Below are 16,087 nucleotides of genomic sequence, written 5' to 3'. Positions count from 1 at the left end.
CTGTTATATGTTTAAGTGGATGTTTCTTGAAAGGGTCTGATAAAGGTGAAATTTTATCAACTATGGGAAGAGATGGGAATGATCAAATATATCGTATTGCATGGGATGTTGTTGAGGTAGAGAATAGGGAAACATGGGGTTGTTCATTGAAAATTTACGATCAAATCTACATCTGGGTGATGGTGATGGATTCGCTATAATAAGTGATATACAAAAGGTTAGTATCTTTGTAACGCCCCAAATTTTTAGATTTTTAAGTCTGCATGTTTGTTAAATAATTTGATTTGGTGTAGTGGTTAAGTGCCTTAGATGCTTGCTTTGGGTCTTAAGTTTGAATCTTGGTTGGAGCATGATGAATGTTTTTGTTGCTTGTTTTGCTAATGGTTAAGTCTATTTTGAATTATAAGTCTGGTGGTTGGATTATTGTAGGATGTTGGGGGATAAGTTGTTACAAAATATAATATATTATTTCTTTATTTTTATTTTTTGACTTAATTTTCAAATATCCCTAATTTGTTGCCAAAAGTAACCGTCCCAAAACCCCTTTTGTTCCACGTTCTGCTTTGTTTCCCTATTGTTGCTATTTTATTTTATTTTCTTCCTTCCCTGTTCCTCTTTTCTTTGGGTTCTTCTTTGTGGATTCTTGGTTTCTATTCATTAAACTTTGTTGTGTGTTCGTGTGGTCATATCTCTCGCATAGTAATTCTTTCAAAGGGTAAGTACTATTTGTTTGTTTTATGGTTGTCTTGTTCTTAGTTTATTTTTGGTAAAGTGTTAGTTGCTTGTTTATTATTCATGTTCGGGAATGTGACTAGTATATTTGTGGTTCTTGGTAGGCGAAAGGGTTGTAAATCAAGACCCTCCGATAGAGTAGGCTCGATTTTTACGCTATTTCGGAGAAGTAAGTAAGTGAATTTTATTTCTAGGGATTGAAATTTTTGTTTAAGGATATGTTCTTAGAAGGATATTCTTGTGATTAATTAGTATGATTTGATGAACGAATGTAGGTTTCGTGTTTTCCAGACGCATGGTTAATCAACTCAACAACCAGGTGTGTGAAAACGACCCAAAAACTCAAACGAAACTCAATAAAATTGTAAAACAGGGGATATTTTCAAAACTACCCAGTGCCACACGGCTGTGTGCCAGGTCGTATGTGTTAGAGTATGCCCAAAGATCAATCATGGGATGGTTGTAATAACATACTTGATTTATCATGTTTATTAATATAAGGTGTTACCATTATTATTTCAGTTTCTTTTCTGTGTGTATAAATAAACTGTTTTATAATAATGTCCTAAGAATAATATGATTATTCTTAAAAGATCCTTAGTGAAGTATTATTGTTAGATAGGAAAACGATAATGCATTAAGACTAACATGTAGTTGATTGATGATAAAGAGTTATCATTGATATGGAATGTCAGAATCGATGCATGAATATGTGTGTTAGAGAACAACATATTGGATTGACCCATTATGAGTATGTTTCCTGGATTATTATGTAATTGTCACGACATTACTCATAGTGATTAATATGTATATGATCCTCAGACTTGAGATCATCATAATCCCAACATCGTGAGTAGTACATTTTGATACGATCAAACGTACAATCGAATCGGTTGTTCTATAAAGGCTGATGTTGGATATACCACAACCGATGTAGAGGGATATGGTTGGTCGATATAGAATAAGTCCCTCCTACATAATGGGATTAATATCTTGGGCCACTTGATCAAGTGAGACTAGAAATGCATGGCCATGCTCAAATAAGTTGATATGAGATGTCATACTTATTTGTATATTGTAGTCTGCTTAAGGTATCAAGGAACATGGAATGGACTATACAAGTGTGACTATTCCATGACTTGTGTCCAATCCAGAGATAACGGACTTAAGGATTATTACATAAAAGGTTAATCATAAAAAAAGGAAGATTATGTCGAATCATGATCTCTTGTGACTTAGGTAGCAATGATGCATTGTTAGATGCCACTCATTGTTTGTAACATTGGAATCGTTCTAGTATTACTGCTAACGTTACAGGAACCTAAAGGGTCACACCCTATAGTTGAAATGAACGGAATAAACCATAGTTGGTATTATTTTTGGGTTTCGGTTGAATTAAATTAATTATAGAATTAATTTAATTCGGTAATCAAATTTCCAACACATTATGTACAAGTTTGTTGTACGCATAATGAGGACATGAATTTGGTTAGCATATGAATTCAAATAAATATATGGTTTATCAAATTATATTATAATTAATGTAATTATAATTTTGGTTTAAAATATTATTATATTTATTTAATTCCTAAAAACCCTAAAATAATAGGATATAAGAATCCTGTTTTTCTTTGTTTTTGGTCTAGCAGCCGTCAAAGAAAAATTACTTTCAAAACCATTTTGGGGATTTCTTCCATTCGTAGTCAACTGGGTGGATTACGTAGAGGTCGGAGTCTCGATAGATTGCGGCTTGGTTCGATTGTAGATCAGACTACAGATTGTTGAGAAGTTGCTGTCTACTCAGAACAAACATTAGGTAAATTCGTAACCCTTTTCACCCCGATTCGTTCCTCACACATAGATCTGTGGTTAGGGTCACCGATTATTAAATTTTTCTGCTGCGCCGTAGGGGTGCCGGCAATCCAGCAGTGGTATCAGAGCCACTTGTGTGACACGGACTCGGGTTTAAATACTTGGGTGATGCAATTGTATGAGATGCATGATTCAATTTTATTAAATTTCCGACTGTTTAAATCGTTTAAGAGTAACCTGATAATCGTTTCTTTTGACAATGGATTAAATGTTAATCATAGTGTTATGGCCTAATCGGTTTTATGTTATTACTATTAAGTGTTAATAGATCTATGACGGTGCGACGGTGGTGTTGACAGATTCTGATAAGGGTTGTTCCGGCATGAAACCTCAGGGATTAAAATCCCGAAAACACGATTCTGTTGATAATAGTTATCAAATCGTGAGGTTTCATTTTGAATGAGGTATGCGGTTCGTACCGCGGGGGCTCTGCCCCCTCACCCCCTGTTTCCACCGTGGCAGTTCCCTGTCATGTTTTTGGGGATGGGGATCTGAGGACGGTTTCGGTTGGAGGGCTTCGGCCTGCTCTCTCTACCGCCTCAGCCCCCATCTTCTTAAAGTATATTTTTTTAATAATAAATAAAACTTGGTTGGCCATAAAAGTTGAAAGGATATGTTTTAATACACCTTAACAAAAATGTTTATTTATGTATGCTATTTTTGACATGCACGGTGTTTGAAATGCATAGTTATAGCCCGACAGCCCATTTGATAAAAAGGTTGTAATTTTATAAATACGGCCTGCGTGTCGTGCCTTGCTACTATTCTTTTGTATTTCTCTTCTCATCTTACTCCCTCGTATGTAAAACGAGTTTCTACATATTGTAATTTGTAAGAGTTGCTGTGGGCTAGCAGAGAAGGAAGATGGGCCAACCAGTATGGACTGATAGCTTGAAAACCGGCTTACACCTTTAGGTTTCCTTTTGGTTCTCCCATTGGCTTGGGTTGAGCCACCTTAGTTTATGGGCTATAACTATTGCATTTATTTATTGCTTTATTCATGTATGAGATGTTATGGATGTCTAAAGCATGCTAAATTTTAACCATGTTAAAATTTGATAATATTGAACCACATTAATTGATGAGATCAATTAAATGGCTAAATGGACTAAAGTAAACCATAATTGGTGAGATGGAATGATCTTAAGAAAATCCCTCTATTAAAATATTAAGTCAACATTGCCTTCTAATTTTGCCCTCGTTAAGGCCTCGATCAATATGTGTAGGTTCTGCTAAAGCGAAGTACTAGTATTTATCTTGGTTAAACGCGAAGAATAAACAAGTGATATTTGCTGGTTAAAATTGGTTAATGACTTAACTAGGTTATTCTAATAGGATTAGAAACCTAGAGGCGAGTAATTTGGATAAATCATAAGATGATTAGAACAAGAGTTGTTCACCAAACTTTAGGAGTTACATATGATGTAATTAGCAAAGTGTTGCTTACCTAGATAACCATAATCTTGACAGTAAAGCCAAAGCAGACTTAAGAGGAGGTGAAATATGGATCCTTAACCCACTTGAAATACTTTTCGAGAAAGTCTTTCTGAAACTAATCTATGAGGGTATTAGTTTTGTAATAAAATAGTGGGAACATCATTTAATTAAGTCCTTTTAATGATTAATATAAATTTGATAAATTTTTCACACGCATAATTTCATTGTTGTAGATATATTATGGCTGCAAACACAAATACACTATCATTACGATCGGTCCTTGAGAAGGACAAGTTGAATGGTTTAAATTTTCTTGTCTGGTTCCGTAACTTGAGGATTGTCCTCAAACAAGAACGGAAATTATATATCATTGAACAACCAGTTCCTAACGAACCACCCGCTAATGCCTCGAGGGCTGATAGAGATGCTTACAAGAAGCATCTCGATGACATGGTAGACGTTGGATGTCTTATGCTTGCCACTATGAACCCTGAGCTTCAAAAACAACATGAGGACATGGTTGCTTATGAAATGATTGAGCACCTAAAAGAACTTTATCAGGGGCAAGCACGACAAGAGAGGTTCGATATCTCTAAGGCCCTATTCCAATGTAAGCTGGCTGAAGGAAGCCCAGTAGGACCTCATGCCCTTAAGATGATTGGCTATATTGAAAGCCTATCTAAGCTTGGGTTTCCATTGAGCCAAGAGTTGGCCACAGATGTTATTCTGCAATCGTTGCCGGATAGCTACAGCCAGTTCGTCCTCAATTTCAATATGAATGAAATTGATAAGACTCTGCCACAGTTGTTCAGTATGTTACGAACTACTGAAGGCAACATGAAAAAGGTTAGACCCAAGCCTATACTGATGGTCCGTAATAATAAGGGCAAGGGAAAGGCTAAAGTTCAAACAAAGCCCAAGGGTAAAGGTAGGCCCAAGCCTGGAAAAGTAAAGGCTGCATTGAAACCTAAAGGAGGGGTGGCTAAGGAAGGAAACTATTTTCATTGTGGTGTGACTAGACATTGGAAGCGGAACTGCCCTATCTATCTTGAGGAAGTCAAGAAGGCCAAAATAAGCGGAACGTCTGCTTCAGGTATTTATGTTATTGATATTAATTTATCAACTACTACTTCATGGGTATTAGATACTGGTTGTGGTTCTCACATTTGTACTTCTGTATAGGGACTGCAAAGGAGTAGGACTTTGGCTAGAGGAGATGTGGACCTACGAGTTGGAAATGGAGCAAAAGTTGCTACATTAGCTGTAGGAACATATAATTTATCTTTGCCTAGTGGACTTGGTTTATGTTTAAGGGATTGTTATTATGTGCCCAGTTTGACTAAAAACATTATTTCAATTTCTTGTTTAGACAAAATTGGTTTTGAGATAATTATTAAGAATAATTGTTGTTCCTTTTATCTCAATAATGTTTTCTATGGTTCGGCACAATTGATTAATGGCCTCTATATTTTAGATCAAACAAATCTCATCTACAACATAAATACTAAAATATCAAAAATAAATGACTCAAATCAAACTTATCTATGGCATTGTCGTTTGGGCCACATAAGTGAGGAACGCATATCCAAGCTCCATAAAGATGGTCTCTTAGATTCACTTGTTTTTGAACAATTTGAAGTATGTGAATCTTGCTTATTGGGAAAAATGACTAAATCTCCTTTTACTGGTAAAAGTGAACGAGCTAGTGATTTATTGGGCTTAATACATTCTGATGTACGTGGGCCAATAAATACACAGGCTAGAGGAGGATTTCACTACTTCATTACTTTCACTGATGATTTCAGTAGATATGGGTATGTCTATCTCATGCGCCATAAGTCTGAATCCCTTGAAAAGTTCAAGGAATTCAAAAATGAAGTATGAAATCAACTAGGAAAAACTATCAAGACGCTTCGATCTGATCGAGGTGGGGAGTATATGAGCTTAGAGTTTGATGATCTTTTGAAGCAATGTGGGATTGTCTCACAACTTACTCCTCCTGGTACTCCTCAATGGAATGGAGTTTCTGAAACAAGAAATCGAACTTTGTTAGACATGGTTCGATCCATGATGAGTCATGCTGATCTGCCGACTTCCTTTTGGGGATATGCACTTGAAACAACTACTTTCACACTAAATCATGTTCCATCTAAATCGGTTCAAAAGACACAATATGAGATGTGGACTGGGAAACGTCCTAGTATTTCTTTTATGAAAATTTGGGGTTGCGAAGCTTATGTTAAACGTCAGACGTCTACTAAGCTTGAGCCCAAATCTGAAAAATGTATTTTTGTGGGGTATCTAAAAGAAACTAAAGGATATTATTTCTTTAATCCCACTGAGAACAAAATACTTGTTGCTCGGACTGGTGTCTTCCTAGAGAGAGAATTTGTTTCTAGAAAAGGAAGTGGAAAAAAGATTGAACTTGATGCAGTTCAAGAATCGCAAAATACCACTGAACCAGAGATAGAACAACAGCAAGTTCCACAAGGGATTGAGGAACAAGTAATTGCTCTAGAAACACAACCACCGCGTAGATCTTTAAGAGAACACCAAGCACCCGAGAGATATGGATTTCTCATCACAACGCATGGTGACATTCTACTTATAGATCAAGATGAGCCTAGGACTTATCAAGAAGCGGTGACGAGCCCAGACTCTGAGAAATGGCTTCAAGCCATGAGATCTGAGATGGATTCCATGTATGAAAACCAAGTATGGACTTTGGTTGACCCACCTGAAGGGGTTAAGCCCATAGGGTGCAAGCGGGTTTTCAAAAAGAAAACCGACATGGATGGTAAGGTACAAACATACAAGGGGCGATTAGTCGCTAAAGGGTTTCGCCAAGTTCATGGTGTTGACTATGATGAACTTTTTCTCCTGTAGCTATGTTTAAATCCATCAGGATCTTGCTTGCTATAGCTGCATTTCATGACTATGAAATCTGGCAGATGGACGTCAAAACATCTTTCCTTAATGGGAAACTTGAAGAGGATGTGTACATGACACAACTTGAAGGTTTTGTCAATCCAAAGGATGCTGGAAAGGTATGTAAGCTACAAAGATCCATTTATGGATTAAAGCAAGCTTCTCGAAGTTGGAATCTTCGTTTTAATGATACAATCAAAGAGTTTGGTTTTAACAAAAATGAAGATGAGCCATGTGTTTACAAGAAAGTTAGTGGGAGCACTATAACATTCTTAGTACTGTATGTGGATGACATACTTATCATAGGAAATGACATACCTACCCTGCAGTTTATGAAGACTTGGTTAGGAAGTTGTTTTTCCATGAAGGACTTGGGCGGTTCAGTATGGAAGAATCTAAGAGAGGATTCCTACCTATGAGACATGGTATTTCACTCTCGAAGGAAATATGTCCTTCAACTCCACAAGAGAGAGAACGTATGAGTAAAATTCCATATGCTTCCGCTATTAGATCTATCATGTATGCCATGTTATGTACCCATCTAGATGTCTCATATGCCTTAAGCATGACGAGCAGATACCAAGTAGATCCCGGTGAAGGTCACTGGACCACAGTCAAGAATATCCTTAAGTACTTGAGAAGGACTAAGGATACTTTCCTAATATATGGAGGTGAGGAAGAGTTAAGTGTAAAAGGTTACACTGATGCCAGCTTCCAAACCGATAAGGACGACTCTCGATCACAATCAGGTTTTGTGTTTTGCCTTAATGGTGGCGCTGTAAGCTGGAAGTGTTCAAAGCAAAGTATAGTGCCGATTCTACAACAGAGGCCGAGTATATTGTAGCCAGTGAGGCAGCAAAAGAAGCAGTTTGGATCAAAAAGTTCATTACTGAACTAGGGGTTGTGCCTAGCATATCAGATGCTATAGAACTCCGATGTGATAACAATGGAGCCATTGCACAAGCTAAAGAACCTAGATCTCACCAGCGATCCAAAAACCTACTTAGGCGCTACCATCTCATTCGAGAGATTATCAATTGAGGGGATGTAGAGATATGCAGAGTACCTACAGATGATAACATTGCCGATCCCTTGACCAAGCCTCTGACACAGCAGAAGCATGATCGTCACACTAAGTCACTTGGTATTAGATATATAAGTGATTGGTCTTAGTGCTAGTGGGAGATTGTTAGAGTATGCCCAAAGATCAATCATGGGATGGTTGTAATAACATACTTGATTTATCATGTTTATTAATATAAGGCGTTACCATTATTATTTCAGTTTCTTTTCTGTGTGTATAAATAAACTGTTTTATAATAATGTCCTAAGAATAATATGATTATTCTTAAAAGATCCTCAGTGAAGTATTATTGTTAGATAGGAAAACGATAATGCATTAAGACTAACATGTAGTTGATTGATGATAAAGAGTTATCATTGATATGGAATGTCAGAATCGATGCATGAATATGTGTGTTAGAGAACAACATATTGGATTGACCCATTATGAGTATGTTTCCTGGATTATTGTGTAATCGTCACGGCATTACTCATAGTGATTAATATGTATATGATCCTCAGACTTGAGATCATCATAATCCTAACATCGTGAGTAGTACATTTTGATACAGTCAAACGTATAATCAGAATCGGGTTGTTCTATAAAGGCTGATGTTGGATATACCACAATCGATGTAGAGGGATATGGTTGGTCGATATAGAATAAGTCCCTCCTACATAATGGGATTAATATCTTGGGCCACTTGATCAAGTGAGACTAGAAATGCATGGCCATGCTCAAATAAGTTGATATGAGATGTCATACTTATTTGTATATTGTAGTCTGCTTAAGGTATCAAGGAACATGGAATGGACTATACAAGTGTGACTATTCCATGACTTGTGTCCAATCCAGAGATAAAGGACTTAAGGGTTATTGCATAAAAGGTTAATCATAAAAAAGAAGAAGGTTATGTCGAATCATGATCTCTTGTGACTTAGGTAGCAATGATGCATTGCTAGATGCCACTCATTGTTTGTAACATTGGAATCGTTCTAGTATTACTGCTAACGTTACAGGAACCTACAGGGTCACACCCTATAGTTGAAATGAACGGAATAAACCATAGTTGGTATTATTTTTGGGTTTCACTTGAATTAAATTAATTATAGAATTAATTTAATTCGGTAATCAAATTTCCAACACATTATGTACAAGTTTGTTGTACGCATAATGAGGACATGAATTTGGTTAGCATATGAATTCAAATAAATATCGGAGTCTCGATAGATTGCGGCTTGGTTCGATTGTAGATCAAACTACACATTGTTGAGAAGTTGTTGTCTACTCAAAACAAACATTAGGTAATTTCGTAACCCTTTTCACCCTGATACATTCCTCACACATGATCCGTGGTTAGGGTCGCCGATTATTAAATTTTTTCGCTGAGCCGTAGGGGTGCCGGCGATCCAACAGTATGGTAACTGTGTGCACCACATGGCCGTGTGTGTTTTTGTAGCCCATGTGGAACACACTGCCATGTAAGATTTTATATACCGTGTGGGCCTTTTTGGACAATTTTTGGGCCCAATTTGGGGTCAATTGAAGGACTCAATATTTGGGTTTGTAAGCTTCATCTGGGGTTGGAAAAGTGTAAGTTTTAGTGCGCAATAATATATGGATAAGCTTACGAGGTATGTTAAATAGGATATGTTACAATTAAAATCATATGTTATGTTATAATTTATATGAAAGTATGTGTGTATGCATGCCATATGATATATGCTATATGTAAGTATGATATATGATTATGTTATGCATTTGTTTTGGGGTGGGATATGATATGATGGAGGAAGTGTTATATTGCAGTTATACTGCAATTATAATAGCTAGTCCGTAAATTTATGCATGGAAGCTCAATTGCAACTATATCAGTGGCACATAACTACATATTAGTGTGATTGGAAAGGTGGACTCTTGTAGTCTAATATGATGTGATTGGCTGGACAGAGATGGTGTGTAACGGATGGGGGTAGGACATGATATGATATGGTATGTTACGACATGATATGATATGATAAGTTACGCTTTTTTATGATCTGATAAGTTATATTTCGATTTGAGTTCTGATATGCTATAAGACAATTTGATGATTATATTTAATTATACTGAAACTATGGGCCAAATCACACACTGGGCTTTAAGCTCACATTTTTGCTGCATTGTTTCAGGTGATCCTCCAACTTAGGATTGGACGATGACTCTAGAACTCGGATTTCACATTTTTGGTTTAAGTATTATGGACTTTTTATTTGTTTATTATGAACATTTTGGACTTTCTTGGGTTTTTATTTGTTTTTGGATATTTTAATTTTTGTTTAGTTCGTTAGGACTATTTTGGTATTTATCACGCATAAGCTTTTATCGTTTAAGGGCGTTCAACTTATGATAACTAAAAATAAACCATAGTTTTACAAATTACACGCTATAAGGTTTTCCATTACAAGACTAATTAGAATTTTCTAAAAAGTTTTAGCACGAAAATGTCTCAAGTAAATTGGTTTTGATTTTAGTAATACAATTAAGTTGTGATTTCGAAAAATTACAATGTCTTTCAAATAGTTAATCTAATTGAATTTTCTTTCCGTTAAAATTTGTTTTCATCAAAACTAAAAATTTGTTTCCTTTGCTTGTATGATGTAACCTCCATGATCCAATCGTAACGTCTATGTCGGGTATGGGGTGTTACATTTTGTGATATCATAGCTAGGTTACAAGACTCGACTGTGTATTTTTTTGGTCCAAAATATTTTGAGAAATAAATCTTTGTTTTAAACTGGAATCTTATTGAAATAATCTTTGAATTTTTGGATAAGTGAAACTGAAACTCCGGCGCTGATCCAAGTAAGAACTCTTAACTTTAGTTATGCTTTAGAGATACTTTGCATGTGATACTTTAGTATAAGAAGTAACCTTTAGAGGCTGTAGAGTAGTAAAACACTCTCTATACACTGATAAGTATTCCGATAAAACTTTAAGATTAAGGTTTAAAAACTTAAAATGATTCATCAAATTTTGAAAATTGTAGAAAAGACAATGAGTACTCGTGGTTCTCGTGGACGTGGTACCCGTAGGTGTGGTGGTCATCTCGGGGACTCAAGTTGAGCCTTCTTCGATGGGTAGTATGCCCCAATTAGATACGAGTGAACTATAGGAACTCTGACTGTTGAGACTGAGTCTAAGGCTTAGATTGTCGGGGACGACGCACTGTCCCAAGCAATATTGAGAGTTTTGAAGAGGGTCGCTGGGACCCATAATGGATCTGGATTGTTTAATGGAGTTGAATTGTTTAGGGGCGCCACTAGAGTCGCCCCAACTGTGGCTGAATATTGGTTATTATGGACATTTTGGTTGAATTATGGAGTATTTATATGTTTATTACGGATGTAATAGGCCAATTTTGGCCTGGGCCCAAACCAAGAAAACAACCAAATGTCCAAAATTCAAACAGTCCAATTACAAAACAATAAATTACCAGCCCAAATACAAATTAAAACCCAATAACCCAAATTAACCCTAGCCTAACACTTAAACTCAACAAACACAAAAACCTTAAACAGTAGCCAAAGTTTCCAGCCGCCACCATACCTCCTGCCCCGGCCACGCGTCCCCACCATGTCACCACCGTAGGGCCTCCGTACCTATAAACAAATAGTAATACGACAACAATAGAAAGAGAAAGTTGTATTTTTTTCTCTCTAGGCTATAAAAAGCCTTGTAACACTGTTGTAATGATTTTTTTGGAGACAGAGAATACAAAATCGAAAAAAGAGAAGATTGAAAAAAAAATTTCGAATATTCAGAGGTAGTTTTTTTTCTTTGCGCCTATTTTTTATTTTTTATATTTTTTTTGGTTTGATTTCGTTCAGAAAATACGAAACAAAAAATAAAAGGTTAAAAAACGTACCTTTTTGCGTGAGAGGTGCCGATTCCGATGAAAAATCGGTGTTTTTTTTGCCTTGGAAGCGAAAACCCCAAAAAAAGGGGGCCTTTTTGATTTTTCGGCCACCGTGGATGGTGGCGCCGTCACCGACAACCGGTGGCCGCCGCGGTGGTCCGGCGTCAGAGTTGGCCTGATTCTGGAATTTTTTTTAAAGGGAGGGGAGAGAGTTTTTTTTCTATTTTTTTGAAGAGAAATAGTATAAATGATTCTTTTTTAATTTGATTTATATAAACATGTAAAACAGCGTCGTTTTGAGCCATAGCTCCAGCGCCAAAACGACGTCGTTTCAAGTTTGACCTACGCGGTGACCTGACCCAAGTGGAGGATCCGCGCATTTTCTATTAATGGTCTATTTGCGCATTAGGCCCTTGCGCTTTTTTGATCTGTTTCAATTTAGTCATTTTCGCACTTTTATTTTATTTTTTAGATTAGACCGTAAATTTTATCCGCTTTGCAATTAAGTCCCTGGCGCGCTAATCCTCTGATGAAGTGACGCGTGTCCAGGAAGTGGTTTTATTTCCCGTTCAGCCCCTTTTCTTTGCGTGTTTTTTTTATTTTAGTCCTATTTCAATTTTAATCTTTAAATTTGTTACTAATTGCGCCTCAGATTTCATTCTGATTTTAATTTAGCCCTTTGATTATTATTATTTTCTCTTTTAATGTTTCATGAATTATTTTCGTTAAATATTTACTTGTGTATTATTTATTAATTTCTTTATCTTTTTAATTTAGTATCTTCTTGTTATGTGTTATTTTATTATTGATATTATTTGTTTTTTAATTGTTAATAATAGCATTAAAATGATGTATGTTATATTATTTTTGTTGTATTTGCAACGATTTGTTTATTAGTACACTCGCGTTGTAATCGTTCATTAGCTTAATATTTTATTCAGTATATCACTTTAAATATTATATTATTTTTCATCCAAATTCAAAAGGAAGACTTTTAAAATAATAAACAATATTTCGTATTTTGGAATTCGAAAAGTCAATCCCTACTCGAAAAGTCAGTTTTTTAGATAAATCTGAATATACGAATCACTTTTCAAAAACATGTTTTTTTTTTAAAAAATTATCTCGAGAATTAAAAAGGATTGTGTCCCAACTTACAGAATATGATTCCTTTTTAAAACCGGGATGATCAAAAATTTCTAAAAAATAAATAAAATTTTTGATGTTTATTCTTGTTTCGGGACGTAAGGTATTGTGTCCTAACTCACGAGACATAATCCTTTTTTTCTCGATTAACATGAAATACTCCATTTTCTAAATTTTTGAATGATTTTAACAAAGGATCATATTTTAAATTTCTTTAAAATTTTCAATTTTCGACATCAAGACATTAATTAATCAATTAGGTACCAATTTTGGGCGTGACAAGGGTGCTAATCCTTCATCGCACGTAACCGACTCCCGAAACCATTTTTCTCGAGTTTCGTAGACCAAAATCGTTGTTTTAGTAAAATTGAAATGTTTTTATCAAAACGATTGAATTGGAAGGTGATCCGATATTACCAAAAAAAATATCGGTGGCGACACCCGTTTTCGTTTTCAAAATCAAAGTCGACCCCCTTTAAAAAAATGGTTTCGACAGCTTGACGACTCCACTGGGGAATTTTGTTCGAGAGTCAAGACACAAATTGATTAATTTCTATCTTTTTGTCGAAAAATCAAAATTTGTTTTAAATTCATGATTTCCCCTACTGCATTCTATTCATTATTTTTATTAATCATAGTGTGTTTGTTTGGTTGGTCCAAATCTGTTAATGTGTATTTGCATCTTGCATTGCATAAGTTGGTCAATTTTACCCCTTTAAGTGGGTGTGAGAAACTATTCCTTCGTGAGGTTTTCACCTCCGTATAGGATAGTGGATCACTTCCGGGTTACATCTGTACCTATGCCTTCGTGAGATTTTCATCTTCTTATAGTCATAGGGAAATGTATTCCCCTGAACTGAACTCGATCCATATGAGCCTATAATGGGTGAAGATCGAGGAATCTACTGGTTCAGGTACCCTTTCTTTAGAACCAAAACCACATATAGTGAACCATAAGAGTCTACCCTAAGTAGAATTGCACCAAACCATTAGTGGTCAACCAAGTAGATGACTTGTATATTATTCTTTGCTTGTTTTAAATTTTAGTCTTAAATGTATTGACTTTCTTTTTTTTTATTGTGTTTGCATGACATTCACATCATAAAAAGGTTTCGATTCACATTTGATTACTAAATAGAGAGCTTGCCATGGAGAACGAATTTCTTGATAAAATGGAAGACAATGCAGTTGTCCGAGTGTGGTCAGAGAAAACACAGCTTGAGAAACGAGATAGTTTGATCGAGGGGTATACATTGGAGCTATGGGACTTTACTCGTATTAGTGTGACGCAGAACGACTTTCAGAAGTTGAGAGAAATTTGGGTTCAATGGGATGATGAAGTTAAGTAGCTATTTTACTGTATTTATGGGGATCTGCCTTATTTACTTGATGTCAAGATAGACAAACATCTGTTTCGAGCTCTAGCCTAATTCTGGAACTCCGCCTATAGTTGTTTTACTTTCGGGAAGGTGAACTTGGTGCCTATCGTGGAAGAGTACACAGCTTTGTTACGTTACCTGAAGATTCAGGTTGATAGAGTTTATTCTAGAACTGTCAATGTCCCGACTTTCGTAAAGAAAATGATGAATATTATTGGAATAAGTGAGCAGTGGTTCACAGCACGAATCAAGCGAAAAGGAGAAAGCAAATGTATCCCTTGGAAAAACTTGCGAGATTTGATTTTGGCACACTCGGATACAAAGAAAAAGGTCAATGTCTTTGCTTTGAGCATTTACGGGTTGGTTATTTTTCCTAAGGCACTAGGATGCATAGATGAAGTGGTTTCAAATTTGCTAGATCAACTTGACAGGAGGGTCATACCTGTCCCAGCAATTTTGGCCGAAACATTCAGATCTTTGAATGCGTGTCGAAGGGCGGGAGAGGGAAGATTTATTGGATGTGCACAATTCTGTTAGTTTGGTTCCACAGTCATTTCTGGAAGTTTGACAAAGTTTCATATCGAGTTTTCTTCGAGTATTATTCTCCGCTGAAAGAATTAGCGGCGATACCAAGGCTTGGTGACATTACGGAAGAAAGATGGATGGCAATCTTTCAAAATCTCCAAGATGAAGATGTTGAATGGAAAGCTCCTTGGTTGGTGCCCGATGATATTTTGTACCGTTGCGGTGACTTCGACTAGGTCCCTCTGCTTGGAATTTGAGGAGTTGTCGGATATGCTCATTTTCTGATCTTAAGACAATATGGATCAAGGCAATTCATACCGGCAACATAGGGATTGGCTCAGTGTGAGTTTGCTTGTAAGGGCGATAATTATAAGAAAAAAATTCGTGAGATGTCTAATGCCTGGAGTCAAACTCGTCGGATGAAAAGGTTTACCGTAGGACCGAAGACAACTTCCAAATATAGTGGATAGTGGGGCAAGAGGGTCAATGATAATATCCCTCGGTCAAGTCAAGAAGGCGTCTATTCGATGGAGGAATATCTGCAAGTGGTTCTATCTAAGATAGAAATCATAAAACAAGATTTTGAAAAGAGAAATGCAGAGCTTGGAAAGAAGATCGAGCAGTTGGAGGAGGAGAAAATGCACTTGAGATTAGATGTTGATATCCAGAAGTTAGAGACCGAAAAATTAAGAAAATTGAAAAATAATTCTGAGAAAGATCTAGAGAGTTTGAAGACTGATCATAAGAAATTACGTTTATCGATGAGAACCGCTGGGTTGGGGAAAAATTCATAACAGTGGCGTCAAGAGATTCGAAAGGAAAAGATCAAGGCCGATAGGTGGGAGAGGAAATTCCAAGAGGCTCAAACTCGAAACGAAGCTTTAGAAAGAAGTTTGTCAGAAAACCGAAGTGAAAAGGATGAATTAAAGGCTAGAGTGGTTAAACTTGAAAAATCTCTTCATCATTATTGAAATTGTAATACCGCGGTGGAGCTAAGAGCAAGCTTGAGCAAGATCGAGGAAATGAAAAGAAGAATAGAAGAATTAGAGATGGCATTACAAAGCTGTGAAATGCGGATTGAATTCCTTGAAGTCAACGAAGAGCGAC

Source organism: Gossypium raimondii, chromosome 8 (assembly GCF_025698545.1).
Source record: "Gossypium raimondii isolate GPD5lz chromosome 8, ASM2569854v1, whole genome shotgun sequence".
NCBI lineage: Eukaryota > Viridiplantae > Streptophyta > Magnoliopsida > Malvales > Malvaceae > Gossypium > Gossypium raimondii.
This window is presented reverse-complemented; position numbering follows the sequence as displayed.